This window comes from Bos indicus x Bos taurus, chromosome 18, assembly GCF_003369695.1.
Source record: "Bos indicus x Bos taurus breed Angus x Brahman F1 hybrid chromosome 18, Bos_hybrid_MaternalHap_v2.0, whole genome shotgun sequence".
In the NCBI taxonomy this organism is placed as follows: domain Eukaryota; kingdom Metazoa; phylum Chordata; class Mammalia; order Artiodactyla; family Bovidae; genus Bos; species Bos indicus x Bos taurus.
The window spans coordinates 42,268,900-42,278,438 of NC_040093.1; the positions used below are offsets into that span (position 1 = coordinate 42,268,900).

At 44.6% G+C, this 9,539-nt stretch overlaps 1 non-coding gene across 1 annotated transcript; it reads right to left on the reverse strand.

The window, feature by feature from the left end:
* Window positions 1–8,208: 8,208 nt before the first annotated feature.
* On the reverse strand, window positions 8,209–8,281 carry TRNAA-AGC. The gene has a single exon. It is a non-coding gene; the product is annotated as a tRNA-Ala (tRNA).
* Window positions 8,282–9,539: the final 1,258 nt, after the last annotated feature.

Genomic DNA, 9,539 nt, shown 5'->3' on the forward strand with positions numbered 1-9,539 from the left:
TAGGTGGGGGTGGGGCCGGAAATCCTGATCAAACAGACCCGGTCGGTATTTCAAAATACAGCTTCATAGCGCCCCCACACGGGGTAACGTGGTACTTGGGGAGTGACCACTGAAGCTTGAGGTATTTCCGTCATTTGAACTGTATTAAGGGGAGCACTGAATGCCCCATCCTCCTGATTCCACCAGCTCACCTTGAGGAAACTGTGTAACTTTACCTCTTTATGCACAACTTTTCCACATCTGCACTACCCCTCCCCGGGTCTGCGTGAAACTCTAACCATGTCACAGAGGCACAAGCACTTTGTCAACTTCAACGCAGGATCCACGTGTAAGGCATTACTACTATCTTCTTTCTCATCAAACACATTCTTCCCGGCCCCCACTGTGTTCCAAACACCATTCCAACGCATCTGTTCTAACACGTAACAAATACCTCTTTGAGAAGTTTTTAATTGCGTGTTAGCTCCCTTTCAGACCCGATTCATTTCTGATCTGAACAGCAACAAAGGGAGCTTTTATTGCCGAGGTTCATTTCTGGAAATTAAATTTCCATTTCAACACTAATGCTACTGTAATTCGCAGTGGTTTCTGTCTCTCTTTATTGTGTCTGACAGCGACCAGCTTATCAGCGTAAGTGGCTGAATACGAGTATGTAAATGTTACAACATAAAAAGGCATTTTTGAGAAGCGGGGGAAAGAAAAACATTTAAAGTAGGAAATTAGAGCAGTTACTGGATCCCACACCATGGTTAATGAGTGCGCAGAAAGCAAACAGTTTCTGGCTCGGGGACCTCAAGCGTTACAGCCAGGGCTACACTTCTCCTGTTTATGGAAGGAAACCCGGAATAGCCTCCACACATGGGAAGCCTTCAGTTTGCATTTTTTAATGCCTCTAGGGAGGACAGGGTTTCTGGTTTCAAATCTGTTAAATTTTTCTTTAAAAGACGGGTTTTGTTCAGAAACCAAAACAAAAATTAGCATATTAAGAATATATGCCAGTCACGCGTTTGCACTGGGGCTGGAAGATTTCATCAAGCGTGGCTTGCCAAACATCAGTGGGTTCCCTGGGAAGCAGGGTGGGACTTGGTCACTTTTGCCTAATTAGGTAAAATCTCTTAAAAGCCCCACACCCCATTTTTATTAAGAATTATGTATGTAAAATCTGGCCGAATGCCCGGCTAGGGGGCTAAAAGTGGCCATTCAAAGGTGGTGAGTTGGGAGAGATTTTCAGTTTCTTCCTCTTGTTATCTGTGTTTTCTAAATTTTTTTTTTTAAAGAATGGGATAATATGGCTTTAGAAATAAGAAAAATGGGAATTACTTAAGGCCAAATGAAAACTCACACATAGTTTGCTTTCTTTATTTTGCTCTTGGTGCCCAGGATACAATCTGAACTCAATTCAAATGAACGAAAACCTTTCACTGAGCATCTGATTGTGGCATGGTGCTTTCCTCTGACTCCGGGAGTCAACTTTGTTTTTCCTTTTGCAAGTCTTTCTGAGTAACACCTCAGGCCATCCAAAGACTGAATGGCTATGAGAACCTGATTTGAAAGTCACAAAGAAAATCATGAAAAATAAAAACCTTCCCCCGTCATATAAATACATGCTGTTTGATGCCTTATGTATAATGTTCTAAGTGTTGAAGATATTACTTCTAAAAACTGTCTATTCAATTAACCTTTGGAGTGTGGCAGTACTGGAGTCAAGATTGAGTCCTGTCTTGCTGTGTTAACTTGGGCAAATCACTGTTGTAGCTGTGGACATTGGCTTAGCTGTTGGGATTAGGTTCTGAAAACTGGAACCTGGAGTGGGGGCTGTCCAACTCCAAAAAAAGGACAGGAGTAAGTCCAGCTGAGTCACTAGGGAGAGCTGAGAGTATGTTGGAGATTGCTTGCTGTTCACCAAGAATCTGCTTTTCTTCCCCACATCCCTCCTACCTTCTTTCTTCCTCCTTGTGCCCCCTCCTCCGCTTCTTCTTTTCCATCGTTATCATCACCATCACCGTCATCCTCATCTCCATCATCACACAGCTGGATCCCTTTCCCACTCCTCAGCCTCCCCTACACTTAGGTCTGGCTACGTGACAAAGTCAAAGCCAAAGGAATGCGAGCTGAAATGCGCTCTCCCCTTCCTCAGGCTGTACACAGATTATGACAGGTCCCTCGCTCACCCTCAGCAGATGGTAGAGCCACACAGCAGAAAGAGATGAGGTCCCTGAATTACGGCGCAGAGGAAACCCCCGCTGCTTAGGAACATCTGCCTAAAACCATTGCCTAAGGACTCTTTAATAAATGTGCATGGTGTGTGAGGCATTTTGTTTGGGGGTGTGTTTGTTATGACAGCCTAGATTGCTTAATGGATGCAAAATCAAGCACCACCACCAAGAGCCTGGGGTGACAGCGGCAGTGTAGAGCTGAGAATCGGGTGCCTGGGGACTGAGTGACCCACTCTACTGACATAGAGGTCAATAATCAGTAAGATAAGGACAAGATTGTTGGGGTTCCATGGCTGGCCTTTATTAACCTCTGGGGATTCCTGAGAGTCAGGGGTTTCTTGGTTCAGTTAGCTTCTCTGGGCTTTCTTTTCTCATCTGTAAAATGGGAAATGTTTGATGAGATCAAGAACGTGTGTTTCATTTTAAGGGCCAGCACTGATTACGTTGGGCAGGGCTGCTTGGAAGGGCTGTATTGAGAAGGATTCTGAGGAATATTGGATCTGCTGGAGAGTCCCACAGCCAGTTAATGGAGGAAGCACAGGAAGGGAGAGAAGGAACCTGCACAACAGTGGCTTCAATGGCACGTTGTTCTCTGATGTCTATGGGTCTCATCATGGCAGAGACTTCAAGGACTGCAGTAGCAAATATGTTCAGCTGCAGGTGACCTCAGAGACTCGACAGCTGGAGTCAATCCATCACTAGTGAGTCCCTTAGTTTAGCAGTTTTAACTTCAAAGATACCAAGCTGTCTGCCTTGTTGATGCCTGGAAATTCTATCCAGGTTTTTCATTTTCTTTCTTGTGTGTGTGTGTGTGCGCGTGCGCACGTGCTAGGTTATTCTAAAATGCCCCAGTGAAAAAGAATTTGACCCTGGGAAAGAGTTCTAATGGGGTTCTTCCCAGGTCATACTGATTCGGCCAGACCTTTAAAAAAAATTGAGATGCTGCTGCAGTCAGAGGCTCTGGAATGGGCAAATGATTTTGATATAGCTTGGTTATAAGCCATTCAACCAAGAGTGCCCAGAGGAAGGAAATGAACTCATCTTTTCAAACCCTAGGAGAGCTGTATCATGCAGTTAGGCTTGGTAACCAGGGAGCCAGGAGGCAGGGTTCCAGTTCCAAACTTGTTGCCAATGTGCTGTGTGGCTTTAGACGAACGTCAGCCCCTCTCTGAGTCTCAGTTTCCTCGTCTGTAAAATAAGGATTTTGGACTAGAAACGTGGTTTTGAAATTGTGTCCCTGGCATTCTAAAGATTCAGAGACGATGTCCTGGGGGAGGAGGGTACTGCTGAGCTTGCGGGGTCCTGGGGATCCCTTCCTCTTTTCCATCAGAGTGACCTTCCTTGTGACTAGTATCTACTCTATACATGGGCCGAAGTAGTGCTCTGGTGATTCCCTTCCCGCTCCCTGGCTAGGTGAGGTCTCCCTGCTGAGAGGTTGACCCATCTGGCTGCCTCACACCCCAGGGGGCTGGGAGGAGCTGAGCAGAGGAGGGAGGGAGCCGGGCGTTGCTCCAGCAGGCAGGGGCTGCCATCTGAACGCAGTGCAGCTGCCTAAATATTTTGCCTCCAGGTTCTTCCCGCAGCTGCCCATGCTCTGGTTCATCTTAATTAAAGGGGCTCTCTCATTCTGCCTCTGGCTTTTTGTCAGTTTCTCCCCGTCTCCTGGACTTGATGTCAGATCTCCAAGTTTGGCTGTGGTTTTATTTGGACTTGATTTGATTAGTGTAATAGCAGTGGTAGTAGTCACACATTAATCATCATAATGAATATCATCCTACATTTATAAACCACTTCAGATTTTAAAACTACTTTGACCTACATTAATCCATTTACAGACTGAAAACCCACCCCCATCCTGCCTTTTCTTTTTACATTTTTTTCCTTGCACTGCAAATGTGATAAACAGTTCTAATTCATTAAGAACACTGACTTGGATATAGGTTGACATGGTTTGAGTAATGGCACCATCACTTACTAGCTGTGTGACCTTGGGCAAGCTACCTACCCTCTCTGAATCTGTTTCCTCATATGTAAAATGTAGATAATACAAGGCTTACTTCATAGATTTTTATGAGGATTAAATGATAAAAATGAATAAACTTCTTAGGATAGTACCTGGCATGTAGGAAGGGCTAGAGAAGTATTCATTACTTTAAAAAAATATATTTTTATTTATTTACTTGGCTGAACTGGGTCCTAGTTACAGCATTCAGGATCTTTGGTTGTGGCATGTGGAATCCAGTTCCCCAGCCAGGGACTGAACCCAGGTCCCCTGCACTGGGAGTGCACAGTCCTAGCCATAGACTGCCAGAGAAGTCCCTTCACCACTATTTTTAATTAAATGCTTTTAATGGAGGTATAGTTGATTTATAATACTATATTAGTTTCAGGTGGTGCACAACATAGCGATTCAAAATTTTATAGACGATACTCCACTTATAGTTATTATAAAATAGGGGCTATCATCCTTATCTGTTCTGTAGCTTAGAGGAAATGCTTTCAGCTTTTCATCATTAAGTATGATGTTAGTTTATCATATATGGCCTTTATTTATTTATTTTTTTTCATATATGGCCTTTATTGTGTTTGAGGTATGTTCACTCTATGCCCACTTTCTGGAGAATTTTATCATAAAAGGATTTTGAATTTTGTCAAAAACATTTTTCGGCATCTGTTGAGATGATCATATGGTTCTTATTCTTCATTTTGTTAATGCCATGTATCACATTGATTGATTTGTGATTGTTGAATCAGCCTTGCATCTCTGGGACAAATCCCACTGCATCATAAGTGTATGATCCTTTCAGTGTATTGCTGGATTTGGTTTGCTAATATTGTGTTGAGGATTTTTGCATCTATGTTCATCAGTGATATTGGCCTCTAATTTTCTTTCTTTTCCTTTTTTTGCTGATATCTTTGTCTGGTTTTGGTATCAGGGTGATCCTGGCTCCTTTCAAATTACTGCTTCTGCCCTGGGTCTTGGAGGGTGTGAGATTTTGTTTGTACTCTATAAGAGTGAAGTCTCTATTTCTCACGACCCTCTGGGTCTCCTGAATGTAAACCCTGCTGGCTTTCCAGGTCAAATGTTCTGGGTGCTCATCTTCCTGGCATAAGACCCCTGGTCTGGGGGTCTTGATGTGGTGTTCAGACCCCTCACTCCTTGTAATTATTTTTCTCTTTGTGGGTCTGGGACTTGACTATAACATGACTCCCCCTCTCCTACCTGTCTCATTGTGATTCTTTCTTTGTATCTTTAGTTGCAGATCTTTTCTGGTAGGTTCCAAACTTTTTCATTGATAAGTTTTTCTATAAATAGTGGTAATTTGCGGAGAAGGTGATGGCACCCCACTCCAGTACTCTTACCTGGAAAATCCCATGGATGGAGGAGCCTGGTAGGCTGCAGTCCATGGGGTCTCGAAGGGTCGGACACGACTGAACGACTTCACTTTCACTTTTCACTTTCATGCATTGGAGAAGGAAATGGCAACCCACTCCAGTGTTCTTGCCTGGAGAATCCCAGGGACGGGGGAGCCTGGTGGGCTGCTGTCTATGGGGTCACACAGAGTCGGACACGACTGAAGTGACTTAGCAGCAGCAGCGGTAATTTGGGTGGCCCAGGAGACAAAGTGAGCTCGGGGTCTTTCTACTCCATCATCTTGAAAGCCTCTTTCACCTGATCTCCTACTTTTCCTTCCCATATTCACTTGTTTCAGCCTTCTGTTTATATGTAGGGATTTTGCTGCTGCCCCTGTGCTTGCAATGTTCTTCTGCCCCTGCTGCTGCTAAGTCGCTTCAGTTGTGTCTGACTCTGTTCGACCCCATAGACAGCAGCCCACCAGGCTCCCCCATCCCTGGGATTCTCCAGGCAAGAACACTGGAGCGGGTTGCCATTTCCTTCTCCAATGCATGAAAGTGAAAAGTGAAAGTGAAGTCGCTCAGTCGTGCCCGACTCTTAGCGACCCCATGGACTGCAGCCTACCAGGCTCCTCCATCCATGGGATTTTCCAGGCAAAAGTACTGGAGTGGGGTGCCATTGCCTTCTCCGAATGTTCTTCTAGAGTCCACCATTATTTTTTTAAATACAAATTTAAGCCATTGGGAAGCAAATCATAGTAATAAGGGAAAAACTTGACATGCTTTCTCAAACTAGGCATTCTCAACAGGGGTAATGTAACTTCCAAGGGGGCAAAAATTGGTTTTTGATGGGGTCTTTAAAAAGCTAACTCTTTTAAAATAAAAACGATTTTTAGTTATCTATTTGGCGGTATCAAGTCTTAGCTGCGGCACACAGGATCTTCATTGCATCACAAGGCATCTTTTGTTGCGGTGTGCGGACTCTCTAGTTGTGGCACGTGGGCTCAGTAGTTTCGGTGCAAGAGCTTAGTTGCCACCTGGCATGTGGGATCTTAGTTCCCCAACCAGGGATTGAACCTGTGTAGCCTGCCTTGAAAAATGGCTTCTTAACCACTGGACCACCAGGGAAGTCTTGAAAAGCTAACTCTTTTGTGTATAAAGCTCAGATATGCATATACTATATTAATAGATAGGCAATATATCTGTGGTTTTAATATTTCATAGGCGGGACATTGAGGGGCAGTGAGAAAAGGTTGAGAAGCACTGTTCTGATTCCTCTCCCAAGGTTAACACCCGGCTCTGTGTATGTCCTGCCACACTTTCCAGTTATTTTTTTATAGTGCAACAAAACTATCTGCAAAGTGTTGTTGTTTAGTTGCTAAGTCATGTCCAGCGCTTTGTGGCCCCATGGACTATAGCCTGCCAGGGATTCTCCGGATGAGAATACTAGAGTGGGTTGCCACTTCTTTCTCCAGGGCATCTTCCCTTCCTGGGGATTCAACCCACATCTCCTACATTGCAGGCAGATTCTTTACCGTCTGAGCCACAGGGGAAGCTCTGCAATGTGTTAGCTCTCTGCTAATATGTAACGGTTGTCCTTCCAGGATGCAGAAGCAGAATTGATGCACCTTATGCTGATGCATCATGAAGGATCATAATTGATGTGCTGATTCCTCTGCCTCTGGGTACTCAGGCATCTCTGGTGAGTGTATTTTCTTGAGCACAAGGAACCATAGATTCCTAGAAGAGCAACCGTGGAGTGGGAGTGGCTATGCTCTTTTTGAGTTTTCATAGCTCCTGCTGAGTTACTCCTGTGATTTTCACAAGCATCACGAGTGTGGTCTCTGGATGGGGAGGCCAGCTCTGAGAGGCTGGAGCAGGCCTGGCAGAGAGTATGGACCCCAGCGGGGTTTAGACTTCTGGCTTTCTGTGCCGTAGGGGCAGGTATGTTTCCTTGGGAGCCTCCTCCTTTGGGCTTTCACCTGTGGGGTGAGGTCTCCCTTGCTGGCTCAGGACTGGCTTGTGGGGGATCTTCACTATACAACTTCACAAGCCCACCCCATGTTGTTGCTTGAGGAAGGCAGTCTGTGCCCTGAGAGGTCTGCAGCCAAGTGTGCTCTAACTGACTTTGGGAGGTATGGGTGGAAGTCTAAATCTGAGTTGCTCAAAGGTTCCTTCCTCTGACAACATTTACTAATAAACCTTGGGTGTGCCTCTCCTGAATAGCTGTGGCCCCACAATAGAAAAAAGGATTGGTACTTTTTGATCATTAATGCTTTGCCATATACTACTGCAAGCTCTTTCCATGCATTATGTCATTTAATCCCTCCTTGATAAGTACCTCGAGTGCTCTATCAGGTAAATACTATTATTACATCCATTTTAAAGAGGGGAAAATAGAGGCTCCATGGCTTGCTCAAGGTTCAGAGCTGATAAAGGACAGGATAAAGGAGTTGTACTCATAATTGCTTAATGTCAGCATCTGTGACTCCTGGATTCTCTCTTCTCTTGCCCTCAGTGGTAGATTGACTTGTTTGCCCACTTCTTAATCCCTCTCTGTACTTACATCCTTTGGCAAGTGATACTGTTAGGGCAAAGGGACCACGATAGCCAATCCCCCTTTATAAAAATTGAGCTGTGGAGAATGCGGGCATCGATCCCACTACCTCTCACATGCTAAGCGAGCGCTCTACCACTTGAGCTAATTCCCCAGCTGCTATTGTGTATGTGTTTTGTTTTTTTTTTTTAGCTCTCCACATTAGAGGGGTGATGCCTCAGTCCTTGACTTTGGCCTTGGTCATGTGACTTGCTTTAGCCAGTGAGATGGGGGTAAGAATGCCTGTGAGCCAGTTTAAGACAAAGTCTTAAGTTTCAGCACTTGGCCATCTGACACTTGGCCATCATCAGTCTTTCCAGGGAGTTGCTCCCCTATGGCTGGGGCCCCAGCATGAGCACACGAGAGCAGATCTGAAGCTGAGCTACAGCTTGAAGCAACTGAGCCCAGTTGATTCACTCAAGTGAGAGATTTTTATTCTTGCTGTGGTGTGTCTCTGGCAAGAGGTGGTCCCTGGTCAGTCTGAATTTATTGTGGGAATGAATGTCTGAAAGGTGAACCTGACTCCCTCTGCCTGATGTTTTAGGCTCCTGGCTCTGCAGCACTTGCCACAGTCCTGGGGACCCTCGTGGATGAAATTAGGTGGTAAACGTGTCTCAGCCTCTCAGCACTGAGAACCCATGTGGACTCAGGCCAGCGTCCTGGGTCCTAGCCCCAGTCCGCCTGTTATGAGGCTGGGGGACCTTACCCAAGTCCCTTGCCTTCTCTGTGCCTCAGTTTCCTCTTGGGTGAGTGAGGGTGGTGAGAGACCCAGCTATGGCTGGGTCTCCTCCAGCCTGAACATGTGTGGGATTCCAGATGACTAAAGACTTGGAAAGACATCATGTATAACTTTCTATTGAAAAGGGAACAACAAGTAGACATTGGGGCTCACATCCCATGCCAAATGAAGAAGCAGACAGAAACACCTGGAGAAAGGTGTTTGAAAGTCAAGAGTGAATTTTTCCAGCAAATAGTCTTGCAGAAAATGTCCCATCAGAGGGGTCTAATGCTGTGCCATGTTAGGTCTAATATTCACTTTTTTTTTTTTTTTTTAGAGTTTGTAAAAAAAAAATGTTTATTGATGTGCATTTTAAAGTACATTAAAATACCAAAATGCAATCATAAAGGAAATTATGGGCTTCTTTCATGCGTGTTACAATGGATTTTACCATTATCAGTACCCAGTTACATACTGTGGAACATTTGCTGTCATGTTATATAAATTTAACAATACTATCACCAAACTTTTCTAAAATTCAAAGTTCTCCTAGTTGCCAGACTCATGGATCTTTCCAAACTCTTTAAAGCATGGAATAGTAAAAAGATAAGTTATATATATTGATAACGTGGATTAGTGCATTTAAACAACAACC